Genomic DNA, 15,887 nt, shown 5'->3' with positions numbered 1-15,887 from the left:
CCAAAGACTGGGACCACCACCCCTATCTGTCAATCCAAAGACACTCTCCCCAACCTCCACACAATGTTGAAGAGGTATGTCAGCCAATACAGCCTATCAATATCTAGGGCCTTTAGGAATTCAGTCGAATCTTGTCCAAACTCCAGCCTTACCACCGAAGACCTTTTTAAGTACCTAAGTGACCTCAGCTGTTGTGATGAAGAAAGTCCTCTTCCAAGAGCTCTGACTCCAAGGATGGCATTTGACTATGCTTCTGGAGGTCCTCTCAATGCCCTTTCCACCATGCGACTATACTTGAGGTCAATAGCACTCCATCCCTGCTGTAAACGTCATGGAGAGAAGCCCTGCTTCTCTCTCCTGAGTCACCTGATGATTTTCCAGAATCTCTTTGAGCTGGACTGAGCTGGTCGTCTTCTATAGTCTCAATGAATTCCTCCTTCTGCAACTTGTAAATCAACACTCCGCTCAGCCTGCCCGGACCTGTCAATTTTCTCCAGAGTACCACAAACTATCCAAGCTCAGAAGGCTTCCTTCTTCACTGGTGTCCACTACCCAGTTTGGGGGCACTAAGAATCTTATAGCCACAGCTCTGCGCAGCCGCTTCGGAAATGAAGGCATGTAACTTTCTGGCTCAATGTCTTCGGCCTCTCTTGGAATGCAAGAGATGTTCTGCCAGAGGTAAAGATCTCTTGCACAGGGACTTCTGCCAGACACTTCCAGCACGGCCTCACTGTAAGCTTGGGTCTGGTAGGTCTGTCCAGAACTTTCCCCAGTCATGTGATCCAACTCACATGCTTTACTCTTCACCTGAGTGTCCAAGACCTATGGTCACAGACCCAATGATACCATTACAAAATCTTTTGCTTCCTAAACCACTTTAAGGGTAGATCAGTTGTATGTTCAGAGAGAAGCCTTTCTGAACATCACTGTTATACTAAGCTGTTATTTTTGCACTTGTGACCTTCCTGTTAACTTTAACGAGTTTTTTTTTTTTCCTTTTGGTCTTTGACTAGATTTTTTTTTTATTTTTTGTGCATTACACCATTCTCCAACAACTTCAGACACTGAACTGTGTGAAAATCCCAGGAGGGTGGCTGTTTCTGAAATGCTGGAAGCAAAACATATGGCGCCAACAATCACACCATGTTCAAAATCATTTAGATCACAAATATTAGCCATTGTAATGCTCAGTTAAACAGTAAGTGAACCTCTCCACTCTGTTTGCATGCTGTATATATTCAGCTGCAGCCAAATGATTCTTAGTTTGGAGGGTCACTTCATTGCATTGGCTCTGTATCTGTACTCAGTACAATGATAATAACACTAGTCTAATCTAATCAATCTAATGCTATTTGTTTGTGAGCAGGTGTACATAACAATTAGACCACTGAGTGCAGTATATGCTTTGCTACAATATATGTATCATTAAAACTGAATGATTTATATGGTTATTTCATTGACACCTGCCTGTATTCTATGCTGCTTGAAATATTCCTGCTCAGTATAAGTGATTGAAAAATGGATGCAATACATGAATGGATTCACTGCTATTCCATTCACATATTGGTCTTTTAGAGATATATATCCATCCATCCATTTTCCAAACCGCTTATCCTACTGGGTCGCGGGGGGTCCGGAGCCTATCCCGGAAGCAATGGGCACGAGGCAGGGAACAACCCAGGATTGGGGGCCAGCCCATCGCAGGGCACACTCACACACCATTCACTCATGCATGCACACCTACGGGCAATTTAGCAACTCCAATTAGCCTCAGCATGTTTTTGGACTATGGGGGGAAACCAGAGTACCCGAAGGAAATCCCACGACGACATGGGGAGAACATGCAAACTCCACACACATGTGACCCAGGCGGAGACTCAAACCCGGGTCCCAGAGGTGTGAGGCGACAGTGCTAACCACTGCACCACTATGCCACCCCGATATATATATTTCAAATAGATATATTTATACATTAGAAAAGTGAACACTGCATAAATTACTTTTCTTTAACACAACTATATTCTTAAAAAATGTAATCCCTTGTAGTGGAAGCAGGGCCCCTTTTCATGTATCATCAGCTGCTGTTAGCAGAGCCCAGGTGAGGTGCCTGGGTCAGCGTGTGGGATAAACATGCAGCTGAAAAGTCGGCGTGCCGTTAAAAGGGGCATTAATTCTGCTCTTGCAGGTCATGTGTCCTCCTGACAAAAGAGAGGGGCATTTGTCAGTCTCTGCCAGCACTGCCCCCTCTAGGGCACATGACGAATCACCGCACCGATCGCCCCCCACCTACGGTGCTGCCGGTGACTCAGGCATTGTTCACCGGTGCACGTTTGGCACTGTGCTCCGGGAAGTGGCTTCTTCCCTGCTGGAGGAATATGACTTACCTCTTGATGACCTTCAGGATGGTGCCTGTTGTTCATGGCACACAGTCAATCAACTCATAAGTTACCAAGCTATAACCTCTACATTATCGCAGTAAGGAAAATAAACAAACACACTGGCAAATCGTAAACCGTGTAAGACATTAAGTACACCAGTAAATCTACGTAATACACTTTAAACATAGAGAAAGGGTCTCATCAAATGACATTATGTGATTTTATGAGCAGTTTAAAGGCAAAACACTGAATATACATCTACATCAGCATATTTATCCAACACGATGACTAACTTAATTTAAAAAAAGTTAACTTTGATAGAGCCCGTAGAAGCAGGAGACAAGAAATAATCTGCTAGAAAGTGTGACCACGGGAATTTCTATAGTATGAAACCTGTTATTTTTATCAGTATCTGGGGGGAAGGGGGATTCCCTCGGCTGGGTTACCCAGGTGAGGAATGTGGGTGTCATTGTAAAACAGCGATATCCAACCTTTTTAACAGTCAGAGAAAATACTGTGCTGAGATACCAAATCGTGACAGTATGGTCTGCCAGTTTGTCCCCCTTGGTATATTTTGCTGATTTGGGGGGTGGCGGATCTCAGTATACTTTGTCAGTCATGGAGGGGGGGGGGCGGGGGGGGGGTGAATCACGATACACATAATAAAATAATGTTTTGCTGATTGCCTGGTTGGCAACCACTGGTCTAGAACATTCCTATAAACACAGTACTGGGTTTCAGTCCTGCAGCCGCGGAAGGCGTGGCATTCAAAACCGTGCAGGTCATGCTTATCGTGTGCCTGCAGTGGGCGGGGGATGGTCGGTATTGCTCCGTAAGAGAGACTGAGACATACTGTGGTCATCAATCCAAAGCCATGCAGAGGTGATTAGCACTGTTCTCTCTGGCAAGCAAATGAAGAGTGCAGAGCTGCATGTAGCTGCATGTAGAATGAAGCAGCATGTAGAACCACCAACACCCATCACCACTGGATCAGGCAAACTGGGCTGTATTGTGTTGTTCTGCAGGCAGGGGGCTACCACAATGTGTCTGATTATCCAGTGGACTGCAGAGGCCAACGTGACTGACTACGTCGCATTCACGCTCCACAAATGCACATTCCCAGATGCAGTTTATGCACAGGTATCCAGCTACCAGGTTCTCGGCCTGTACCTACAGTAGATGATCCAGTTTTTATATAGAAATAAGCCCATTCACTAGGTTAATATCCATCTATCCATCCAGATCATTCAGTGCTTGCTGCGTTATTCACTTTGTGAGGGTTCGAAAGTCTTAACATATGAGTTAAGTTTAATGAGTTATTTATTTATTTTAGTCACGGTTTAGACCATTCCGATCTTCTAATCAATGTTGATGATTGTAATCAGAAAGTAAGTTACATTTTATGGCATAGCTTGTTGTCTTAACTGTACCCATGAATCATCATTATTCTGACTAATCTGCTTGCTGTACTAATCTCTCTGCTTCTTACTACTATTAACAATAGTCTTGTTACAGCCACATGGTTCTGATTCATTTTTATAAGATCATTTAGTTGAATTGACTTTGTGGGTGAGCCTCTCACCTGGAAAAGGAGTTTGTCCTTTTTATGAATCATCCAATGCAGCGGACCTTTATAAAACAGCCCAACACAAACAAGTGGGCATGTAAACACGCAAGAAAGGGGCAGAGGTCAGTGCTGTTTAGCCTTCCTGGGCCCACTCAGATTCGGTCTGCATTTCCCTTCAAAAAGCCCTTTAAAAGTCCTCCATGAAAAGGCTGCTGCTTGTTTTGAGGGGCATTGTCTTCTCAGTTTGTCACAACTGACAGATACACAAAAGTGCGCAATTTGCAATCTGTCCCACATATCAATTTTAGTGCCTATTTTTAACATACATCTACACATAAATAACATACACAGCAGCCCGTCAATGTGGAAGTGGCATAAAAAAATAGATGAACAGATATTGTTTTCAGATTCCTGTTCACTGTTCACAGAAGCAGATGGCAGAAATTAGCTAGAAAATCAGCTGATCTGAGGTACATTTATATGCATTGCGGGCGTCTTATATGCATTGCGGTGGTGTTACGATTTGTTGAATTTTATCATTGTTGCATTCCTATGGTTTAACCCTCATACAGTATCAGAGCAGAAAATCAATTTTCCTGAAAACATATTTGAGAAAGTATCACAGATTGGCCTGGGGGAGCTCCGATGATGTCACGCAGACTCTGAGTCTCTACAACCACGCCCACCCTAGGGTATCCCAATTTGCAAGACCTGCCCAGTCTGAGAAGCCCCTTCTTTCCTGCTCCTTAATTACCAGCGAAGTTTGTTTGGGTCCACACCCCTGTGATTGACATCACTAATTGCCATCTCTACTTCGCACACCTGCCGGACGAAATAACGCCGCAGACTTCCTGCAGTTCCAGAGATTTCCTGGTGATTTCTGTCTTGCTTCTCAGTTTCGTCTGACTTTGTTTTGCCCTTTGGACTCCAGGTTCTGCATCGCTCAACAACTGACGATGCATCTCGTCTGACCCTTGATCTGTCCATCGACTCTGAGTATTGCCCAAGACCACCCATCACCGATTCCCATCACCTGACCCCGTTCTGCCTACCGACTGCTCTTGCCTTCCGACTTCAATTCTGTTTTGATTCTTCTGGTTTTGGCGGGATTTTGTGCTGCCCTAATAAACCAGTTTTTTGGAAATCTGATCACCTTTCTGCCTTCCTACCATGCTTCCTCACACATATGAAGTTTTTAATCTAGCCCAGGATATGAATAGTGAACCATAAAATGTAAACCTCACATAAGACGTTAAAAGGTGCCACATTCAGTGTATGTATGTGTGTCAGGAGAGATCCTGGCACTGCATGTTCTGACTATGGGACATCACACTTTTGAGGGCTGTAACTCGATGTTCTCCGCTGGTTTTACAGCCGTTTGTGAAAACCCAGGCGCTGTTAAATTACTAACTGGAGGATATTCAAAAAAATAACTCAAAAATAGGGCTCTAGTTTAATCTGCTGTACATTAAACTGGAATAATGAGAGCTCAATCTGGAAATGATCTTCTGACTGAATTTACTCCTTCAAAAATGGCTGCCCATTCTTGGTTCCTCATACATCACCTAGGCAACAAACCAACATGAGGTATGACAATCCTTTAATCTGCTGTACGTCAGAGAATGGTAAAAGTACCTTATATGGCCATTTTCCTAATTTTGAATGAGTCAATAACATTAAACTTCCTAGAGACATGATGATATTCAGGGATATTATTAGGCAGTTTTGGGTCGAAAGCCCCATGTCTCCTCTTGCCCTTCTTGGATTTTTGATTGGTGTAGCAGCAGAGCAAAACAGCCAATCCGGTCCTGAAAACCACTCATTGAGGTGCCATCTGATTGGTTCAAAATCAGTGGCGATATGCCGCATCTTCACTGACTGCGACACTACACTGAGACTGCACTGCCATGTGTCACCAGGAGACCATGGGATGTGCACCAGTGAAGGATGTGTGTTTGTTTAAACACTGCAACATCCACAGGTGTGGCGTGGAAACCAGTCAGAGTACAGCCCAGTCTTCTCAAACTTCAGTGGGACCTTTGTTCCATTTCTCCTACAGCTGTCAGGAACACGGTGTGGATCCAAGCACTAGGTCCCACCTTCACCTTCCTTCTCAAGTCCAGATGGGCTGAGAATTATACTGTCTTTATAATCTATTTCCTAAATAGATCATTATTCTCAGTGCTCTGTTTCCGGTTGGGGTAACTCTGTTTGCGCAGCACTGTTTGGAATGCATTATGGGATATTTTCAGTGCCCTGAATAGGGTGCTAGTGGGAAGCGGAAGAGAATGTGTCACCTTAGTAAATGAGGGAGCCCGAAGTAGCACGCTATTTGGGGAAAAGAGTGATGTAGCCAGCAAGGCTGTGTTTCTCGCCTGAGCGAGGCACCGCACGCCGTCCTTAATGAGTGCCCGCGTGAGCGAACGTGTTTCTGTGTAAATGGGCAGGACTGGCACTCCGGGCACCAGCTACACCTCTGCTACTGAGTTCAGCCAAGAAAAGTAAACAAAACCCCGCGATGACTGAAATCACAGAAGGTCTGTCGTCACAGCGCACATTCTGCTTATATAAACCAAAACTCTACTCTGCTGTTCATTAAAGTCACATAATCTGAACATTAAACGATCCATTGGTGACCTCAGAGACAAAGAGTCATCAGTAGTAGCTCAGTAAATGACAAATAGTCTGATAATTGTCATGGGGAACACCAACAAAGGCTAACTGGCTGACTGTCCAGTGAGGGCTAGCTGGGTGACTATTCAGTGTTGGCTAGCTGGCTGACTGCCCAGTGAGAGCTATCTGGCTGACTGTCCAGTGAGGGCTAGCTGGGTGGCTGTCCAGTGTGGACTAGCTGGGTGACTATTCAGTGAGGGCTAGCTGGGTGACTGTCCAGTGAGGGCTAGCTGAGTGACTGTCCAGTGAAGACTAGCTGGGTGAATGTCCAGTGAGGGTTAGCTGGATGTCTGTCCATTCGGCTCTAGCTGGGTTATTGGAGTCCCTTGGTGTCAGAAACAATGGCTGGATTGCTCCCCCCATTCTTGTTTCTTTCAGTTGTTCTGTAACACCCCCACACTCCCCCCCAAATAATTAAGCATACCCCAAATACAGCTCTGCTCATGAACAATATTACTTAGATACTTGGAGAAGCTGAATATGTCTGTAAAAGCATCTTTGGTTTTCGATACCATGTTAAAATGTACGTTTGTCACCAATACACTCTTTGGATATTCTTCCTTAATTACTTTCAAGTCTTGCTTTAATTACATAAACATGTGGCCTGTGAGGGGCGGCATGGTGGTGCAGTGGTTAGCTCTGTTGCCTCACACCACTGGAACCCAGGTTCGAGTCTCCGCCTGGGTCACATGTGTGCGGAGTTTGCATGTTCTCCCCATGCCGTCGTGGGGTTTCCTCCGGGTACTCCGGTTTCCCCCCACAGTCCAAAAACATGCTGAGGCTAAGTGGAGTAACTAAATTGTCCATAGGTGTGCATGTGTGAGTGACTGGTGTGTGAGTGTGCCCTGAGATGGGCTGGCCCCCCATCCTGGGTTGTTCCCTGCCTCGTGCCCATCGCTTTTCCGGAACCCCCGCGACCCAGTAGGGTAAGCGGTTTAGAAAATGGATGAATGGATGGATGTTGCCTATAGTGCAGTTTACTGCTCTTTCCCCAAAATTAATTCACATCCATCCTTTGAAATCTTACTTTTCCCGAACAGTTGTATTTCTGAGTAAGAGGTCACCTTCAATTGCAGAAACATCTTGAGAGTCAAATATATATAAAAAAGAATCAGACTTAAATCCATGTTTAATTGTTTTCTTGGTGTTATGGTTAAGAGCGCTTGTAAGGATCCCGGAAATGATGTTCTGGTTTATCCTGCATTGACCTGCTTTTGCGTCCGATTCCCTGAGGTAGGTTTTTGAATAAGGCTTTATGAGAGATGTCTAAACAAGGGGCTCTATGAAAGAATATTTGATTTAATTGAAACATTAAGTCTTGGGCACCTCGGAAAATCTGGATTCTATAATATTTTGTATGATTATCCCTCTCGTCTATTTATAAGTGCATGCATGTTCAGAGTATATGTAAGCTTGTGTCAAGCCTCCAAGGTTGTGAGTTTGAACCCCACCTCTGCTCAGTTAGGTAATAATCCAGAATGTCCCCAGCCTGCCAAATTCCACCCCCACCCCCACCCCATGACCCTGGCCAGGACAAGCAGTTGGAAGATGGATTAATGTAATCTGACTATATTGGTTCAAAGATCTTGGGAAGTAACAGCACGCTGCTACGGTGTCCATACATGTAAAGATGTTAAACACGAACACCACTGTTAAAAACAAGGACGCCAATCAGTATTTTAAGATCAGTGGATACTATTAGTATCATTTGTTTATAAATCTGGATACACCCAGACAAGAATGCTGCAATTTAATGTCAAATCTTTGTTTCATAAATAAGATTACTGGCATTAATGCAGCTTACGTATGAAGGTGCAGAGGAATGAAATGTCTGGTGTCACAGATGTTTTGTAAATATATTGCAGGATTAGTATTTTGTCACGTTTTTAATGTAAAACTTTCAGCCATCAATGCTTTGATTGAATATTTATAGAAATCAGTTCAGTTTCCTTGTACAATCCGGAGAAAATTATTTATTCCTTAAATCAGACATTTACTTTCTATTATCGTTCAGCCTCAGTAACAGGTGAAATCGCATCAGGACAGGTCCTGTTAATTTGCTCTCCATCTGGGTGCCCTTTAGCATTCAGACACATTCAAGCCGGACCTGAAATGTCTACGACGACACATCTGCAGACGAGGCAGGACCTGATTGGCCAGCGGGGATCAAACCGAGGTTCCCCGCCCCAGTCCCGCCCCGCCCCGGCGAGCAGGTATCACCTTATTAGGGTGTTTATATGAGGCAGTGCTCTTGTCACCATTTAAACAGCGCCCCCAGCGTATCGGGCTCCTTACAGAAGATTTCATCAGAAAATTAATAGCTCCTCGCTCCCGGGCTGAAACCGTTAACAGGCTGGGACACTTTCACCACGAATAACTCTGTACTGCAGTGCAGCGTGGGATTGGCGCTGTGAGAGCCAGGTTCTGATAGGCTGGCTGTCACTGCCGGGGCCCGCCCCCGTCTCCATGCCCGTACGGTAAAGCCAGGGTGCTTACACCCCATCAAAAGGAAAGGGGAGGGCGAAGCACGGGTTCTAGAGACGCAGGCTGGGGGAGCGGGCAGTTTAACGAGGAGCCCCCGCTTGTTTACCCCGCCGCTTTGACTTGTTAAACGGTAGCAGCGCGGCCAGCCCGTGGGGGCTGGTGTGTCACTTATGGTCGCTGAAGCAGTGGGAAGGAAAAGGGAGCATATCAAAGAGCATTAATGACGAGGGAGGGCGAGGGCAATTAGGGCCCCTTAAAATCCATTTTAATTGCATTAATGTCATGCTGGATGGTCTGTACTGCTTCCTCTCTCCACCTTCGAGAGGCCGGGCTCACGCTACGGACTGGGAAGATTATGGTCTCATTAGCCTGTCTACTGCTGCTGTTGCTGCTGCTGATGGAGACCCGATGCTCATCCGCTGGACCAGCCGCTCACATCCCACTGCCAGTACCAAGGAAATATCCTCTAACTCGCCTCCTGTTTCTTTGAATTGAAATATTTCGTACAGGAGAGAGAGAAAGAAAACTGACATGAAAACGACAATCTCAGATTGACAATCCTAAAACGGAATTATCGATAATCCTAACATCTCGTCGTCTGCCAAAGATCTTTGGCGTTTTGATTAAATCCAAATGACAACAGCGGCAACACAGCTGAGAAGTTCTTTCGGCTGGACACTAAGCAAAAAGTCGTAATGCCCTAAAAGTCGTAGAACTGTTTATAAAAGAATACAAAGTACTCTAATTATTTGTGAACAATTTAATTTTGGGAGGAGAGGTTTTTATTAAGACTGAATTTCATAGCGACGGTGTCTCAGTGTCATATCAGGAAGCCGAAAAACAAACTGAAAATACTCTTTCATCCTTGGGATGGGAAGCTGGGGGACGTGACCCTCAGAATGGCGATGGAGGCCTAATCACCCCCAATAGACACACACACACACACACACACACACTCACACACTCATTTTTCAAACTAAATTGTTGCCCTGGACTATCAGTGACTGTCTGTCCACTTCTAGAAATGTGACCTCCAGCAAACCGCACCCACTTTCAAGAATATATTACCCCCCCCCCGAGTTTGATAAGTGTTTGACGTGGGGAAAATACCCCTGATTCAGCGGACTGTCTGCTCAGTTTGTGACCCTACAAAGAGGTTTAAAGAGCAGACATGTTGCCTCCTTGTCTGAGCCACTGTCGGGATTAAGTTCCTCAGCAAAGGGGCACTGCACTACACTGGCCGACCCGGCCAGTGTAGCTGTAATCACGTCACACTGCCTCACCTCGCCGCTTCTTACCTTACCATGGTACACAGTGGCAAGCCAGCTTCCACGAGGAGCTATAGGTGGAAATGACTGACAGAGCTCACATAAATATACAGTTTCCTAAAAGTAATTCATCATGCTTACTGTCAAGCCTGGGGATCCAGGACCCATTTCAATTAGATTGGGGTTTTCACAAATATTTGTCCTTTTTCATCTCAACTGCAGCCAAAAATGTATAAGGAAAAAACTTACACTTAAGGTGTAAAATAAGGAAATTGGCACGTAATTCATACTATTTTCTAAGAGAATTAGCAATTGATAGCCACTGTGTGTGTTAAATATTATCCGGCAAGGTCAGAAGGTCATTGTGCTTGCAATCACAAAGTTGACCTGTTTGTCAACAAGGGCCAGTGATGGATTTATGCACATCCAGAATATTGATTTTGACATTGATCTTTTTCCTCTGAAACTGAAAAGTTTCTGCGCATATCAAGATCTAGTACAGCACAATGCAAATCACGCGTCTGAATTTAATATATTTAAATGTGTATTAAAGAATCAGAAGTTTGTTTGCATGTAATTTGTAAAGCAGAACTTGCATGCAGAGTTACTAGAATAAACAGTATTTGATTAAACATTCTATTAGACAGTCAAATAGGCAAATCGGGATAAAATACAAATATGTCATGTTTTAACTTTACTAATTTCAGATTTGTATTGATCTATCTTAAAAATAAACAAATGGAATATGAAGAATTAGCTAATCAAAGTCTAAATGGAATTAAGGTAAAATACATATTTACGGACAACACTTCGACAATGCACTGAAAGTAGAATACAAAACTGAGCAAATGAAATATGTACTTTGTCCACTAAGGGAAGCATTGTGCTAATATGGGGATCAATTTGCCTCCATTATGGCTCTTTGATCAGTCTTTACTCAATCACTCAAATAAAATGGCCCCATTATTGGAAACCTGTTCGTGCACCGGAACATTTCCCTGCGTCTTTATGCCCAGTTGCCTGGCAGACTGAATGTGCTGCCCCCACACTCGCACCGAAGATAAGTGTGTAACCGTACTCGACTCTCAAAGACCTGCCATCACACTAATCACTAAAGCACTAAAAAAGTGACAAGGGAAAAATGTGATTCAGACCTAATCTCGCGGCCTGATGTGGAAGAGAACTGGTGAGTTATTGTGCCCTGAAGGCAGGTTTGGCTGCAACTCCTGCTCCACAGATCTGCACATCTCATCCTCTGGGGACAGATAGGGCTGCGTGCAACTGTCGTGCTTCTTTACTAACAGTAACGCTTATTGCCTTATAAAATTCTCTATCTGGAAAAGACCTGAAGAGAATCTGTATTGTACTTCATTGGAAACAAACAAAGCCAAAGTCCCATGTCAGCTACTGTAGCTCATATCACACACTCATGGGGGATTTAAAGTGATCAAACCGATTGTTTGTTTGTATGTCGTGTATAAAATATCAGAGGTACTGCATGGACATCCTGGTAAGGCCTTTGGCTCACGTTAAAAAAAGCACCATCACAATTCCATGTGTACTTTCCGATACGAGCTAATTAAAGACCCCGTTCACATGCTGTATTCTTTGTAGCCCGGGACCAAAGTTGCTCTTTAAACCAACCTCAGACGATAACGATCGCAACAAAGGAAACTTAGAGTAGCTGTTATTTTCAGTCTCGGCGCTGATCTTCTGTTGTTGACAGAGCCGTTCTTTAATTTGCACATCCTTCCCCAGCTCCCCGTTTATAGTAATGAAATATCCGTAAGTATAAAAGAATAAGGATGTGATATATGCAGGAGTGAGATCCGCTCTGCTTAGGTCGGAAGACGGAACCATAGAATCGGGCCAAGGAATCGGGACAGACACGGGGGGTGTTTACTCTGCACAATGGCACCGTCTTTTACTTACTGTCTCAATTCTGGGTGACAACAGAGTCGAACAGGGCCAGGGTGAATGCAAGACAAAGGGCAGCACCGAAGCTGGAGAAAGAAAACCAAGCAGCCGATAAATCTGGGCATGTGCACTGAGGAATGATTTAATGTGACAGGAATAAGGCCAGGTTTCCAGGGGGAGTCGAGGAACAGACTAAGGCAGCAAGGGGAGCAAACCAACAAACACTAACAGTCACCTGACCCTCCCATCTCAGAGAACAGTCCAGAACATTCATACGGGACGGACAAGGGGAAATTATTGTAATTATCTGTATTGTAGCAGCATTTCATCCTGACATCTAACCCGACTTACTGCAAAATCGACTAAAATTCATATTAAACTAGTCCAGAACCCCCCCTGCATTTGTTTAGGAAGACATCATTTATCATTTATCAACTAGTGGCACTTATGATCGAAGCAAAGCTTCATGTTTTTCTACCTGCCGGTTAATGCTGTTCATCACCTTGGAGGTTCTAGGCCCGACTCCCCTTGCATTAATGCTCAGATACTTCAGATCACTTCTTCAGAATCGCCTATTCTTTTGTATAGTTACTTACGTCCAGGATCATGACCCATTTCCTGTAGAGTTTTAGTTCATAGATGATACCGTGACACTTTCCTGAAGAATTTGCCAGTACAATTCTAAAGCCATTGTTCCCTCAATGACTCCAAGCTGTCAAATGCAGGCCCAATCCATAATTTATTTGTGAGACTGTAGTATTTCATTTCCAGCTGTCCGTAGAGCTTATTTTCCCAGTATGGGTCTGGGATATTAAGGGTCACCACAGCATACTTTTTGGAGATGAGTGTCTCTCCTTGGTTCCTCCTGTGAAGAATGATTTTTATCAGCAGTCGTCTTGTTTGTGGGATTCCTTATGAGTTTCACTTGCATAGCCACTACTGTGATGAGTAACACCATCCCTACATTTTCAACTTTTTTTTCACAGCTTGTAGCTAATCATGAGGACGTATGGAGATCATCAGGAGCACCCACAACTCTCTCCTCTGAGGTCCTCAGAAATTTCCGATGATTCACGATGATTCACCACCACGATCCGGTGTCACGGAGAGCAGAGTCACGCACACTAAGCAAAACTTCAATCCAGTTCAACCATACGTCTCTGCATTGTGGGCAGGAGGACACAAGCCACAGACCCAAACCCCAGCCATGTGTTTAGACAGTGCAACCTGCTGAACTGCTTGTGGGAGTTTTACTTACACAAAAATGTTCTGAGGGCAGAAGGAAAAATTATTGGTTGAGAGAGATAACCAATCAGATTGTAGAGGAGGTGGGTTCAAGCACCTAGAGCAGGGGTGGGCAATCTTATCCAGAAAAGTATATATGGATTTTCACTGCAACTCCCTAATTCGATTACTGATTAGAGGACTAATTGGCTGTAGAGTCTCACTCCTGGGTTTGAACATAAGCTCCTGAACCACAGCATCCTGGATACACAAAGATGCTTAACACAAGTGCAAGAAAATACAATTATATGAACATACAATAATAATATTATTATGAAAGAGGGAAATGGTATATTTTATAAATGAATGCAGAAAGATGTGAATTTGACAAGGAAAGTCTGAATATTATGGCACATTTCCACTGGCATACATACCCAAGCTGTGCCGCAAATGGAGACGAGTTACAGAACTGTTCCGGCTCCCTTTGGGTTTCCACTGCAGAAGGGTTGGCTTGGTAAAGGTGGTGCTGGGTTTGAGGAGCAAGAGTGACGCCAAACCGAAGACACACTTATTTACTATTCATACATACACATTCACAGGTATGCATCATGATTTACTATGTGCTAATTTACCAATTTTCTTCTGCGTCTGTGAGAACCTTCTTATGCAAGCAGCGAATGTTTAGTGGAATTAGCATCCGCTTGCGTAAATTCTACCATTTGAATGTATAACTACTTGCTTATTTAATTTGTTTACACGAGACTTTCTAAAAAGATTATACTCAAGCATGTGCTGGATTTCGTATACATTTATTTAATAATATTTATTTAGGATTGTAGTGAGTATAATTCCCTGGTTCCTGTTTCTCATGCAACTACACAAAACTACTGTGTCCTGTGCATATTTATCGAGCTGCACTCTCAGTATTGTGCATCCTAATCTCCATCTTCCATAAATGTGGTCTTCCAGGCTTCATTTCGAGCCCTTAAGGTTTGACTGCGTACCAGCAGTCATTTAGCTCTCTCAGAAATGCAAACACAGAGAGAGTGACCATGTGCTGTGACCCCCCCCCGCCCCCCCCCCCCCACCCACGACACATGAAATCATCCTCCCCATTTCATTCGAGAACTATTGAGCGAATTGGCAAACACGGTGGAGTGTTTCCACCGCTCCTCGAATGCACCTTTTCAATTACGATTCAAGTGGATGCAGACGCTGTTGAAATCAGCCTGGAACGGCCCCGATAAGAGCAGCCGAGTGGAGCGGGAGATCCTGAACACAGAAAGGCAGCCTGAGCCGCTGAACACAGGTCTGAGGGAGCGCCGGGGAGGGAGAGATATCTGAATCCCCAGTGAAGGTCAGGGCCAAGGTCGATGTGCCAGCTATAGCGGATAAGAATGACTTACGAACTCGAATCCATTTTACCCGACCAATTTTTAAATACTGTCACTTGTGGAGTGAGTCTATTTGAAAAGTGAACAGATTCCAAATAAATAAATTAAAATTAAAATCCAATGTTTATGACAATCTGTCTTGTGTTATTGAAACACATACTTCAATAAAAATACTGAAAGATTTTATGTTGAGAGGTCACTTTACGTGTATGGGCAAGCACACACACATTCTCGGACAGATTTGTGTGTAATCCTACAGCTCATTGAAACAATGCTTAATTTCTCCTGAAAAGTGATTCAATTAAAAGCAATTATGTAATGTCTTTAGCGTGTGATAGAGTAAACCAATAAAATAGTGAAAATTTTGTGGTTTATTTTACAAAGCTATGCTGAAATAGTGTGAACAGATTTGTTGGTACATCTAACGAGATTATTTATCCTTGCATTATAATCATGTTTCAAACTACAGTAAGTGTTTAACCTTAATTAGAATCACAGGTACCGTCAAGCTTCTCATCAGCCATTCAGCCTATTTAAAGGGAAAGAACGTGCTTCTGTGTTGTTTGGTATCACTGTGGGCACCACACTGAACATGGACCAGAGAAAGCAATATAAAATGACCCAAAACATACAGCTAAATCCACTCAACAATGGATGAAAAAAAAAAACATTGGACTATTCTTAAACGGGCCTCCATAAGCCCAGATCTTAAGCTTCCTCTGGTGTTGGGGTCGGCACTGACCCCTTTGTAAGTTTTAAATGCATAAAAGCACCACAAAAATTTGTGTACTGCATCAGGAAAATCCATTGTTAAAAAATTAATACATTAAAAAACAAATTCACTAGGCAAGGCATGTCCAGACATGTAAGACAAGATAAGACCAATTCAGTTTGTTTTTTTTATTCACTTGAGGCTTATTTTACCATTATTTTTTTATTGAAAACGAGAGGTATGCTGTCAAAAGAAAGGTCCGGAAAGCCT

This window comes from Brienomyrus brachyistius, chromosome 15 (assembly GCF_023856365.1).
Source record: "Brienomyrus brachyistius isolate T26 chromosome 15, BBRACH_0.4, whole genome shotgun sequence".
NCBI lineage: Eukaryota > Metazoa > Chordata > Actinopteri > Osteoglossiformes > Mormyridae > Brienomyrus > Brienomyrus brachyistius.
The sequence above is the reverse complement of the archived record's forward strand: the minus strand, read 5'-3'. Positions refer to the sequence as shown.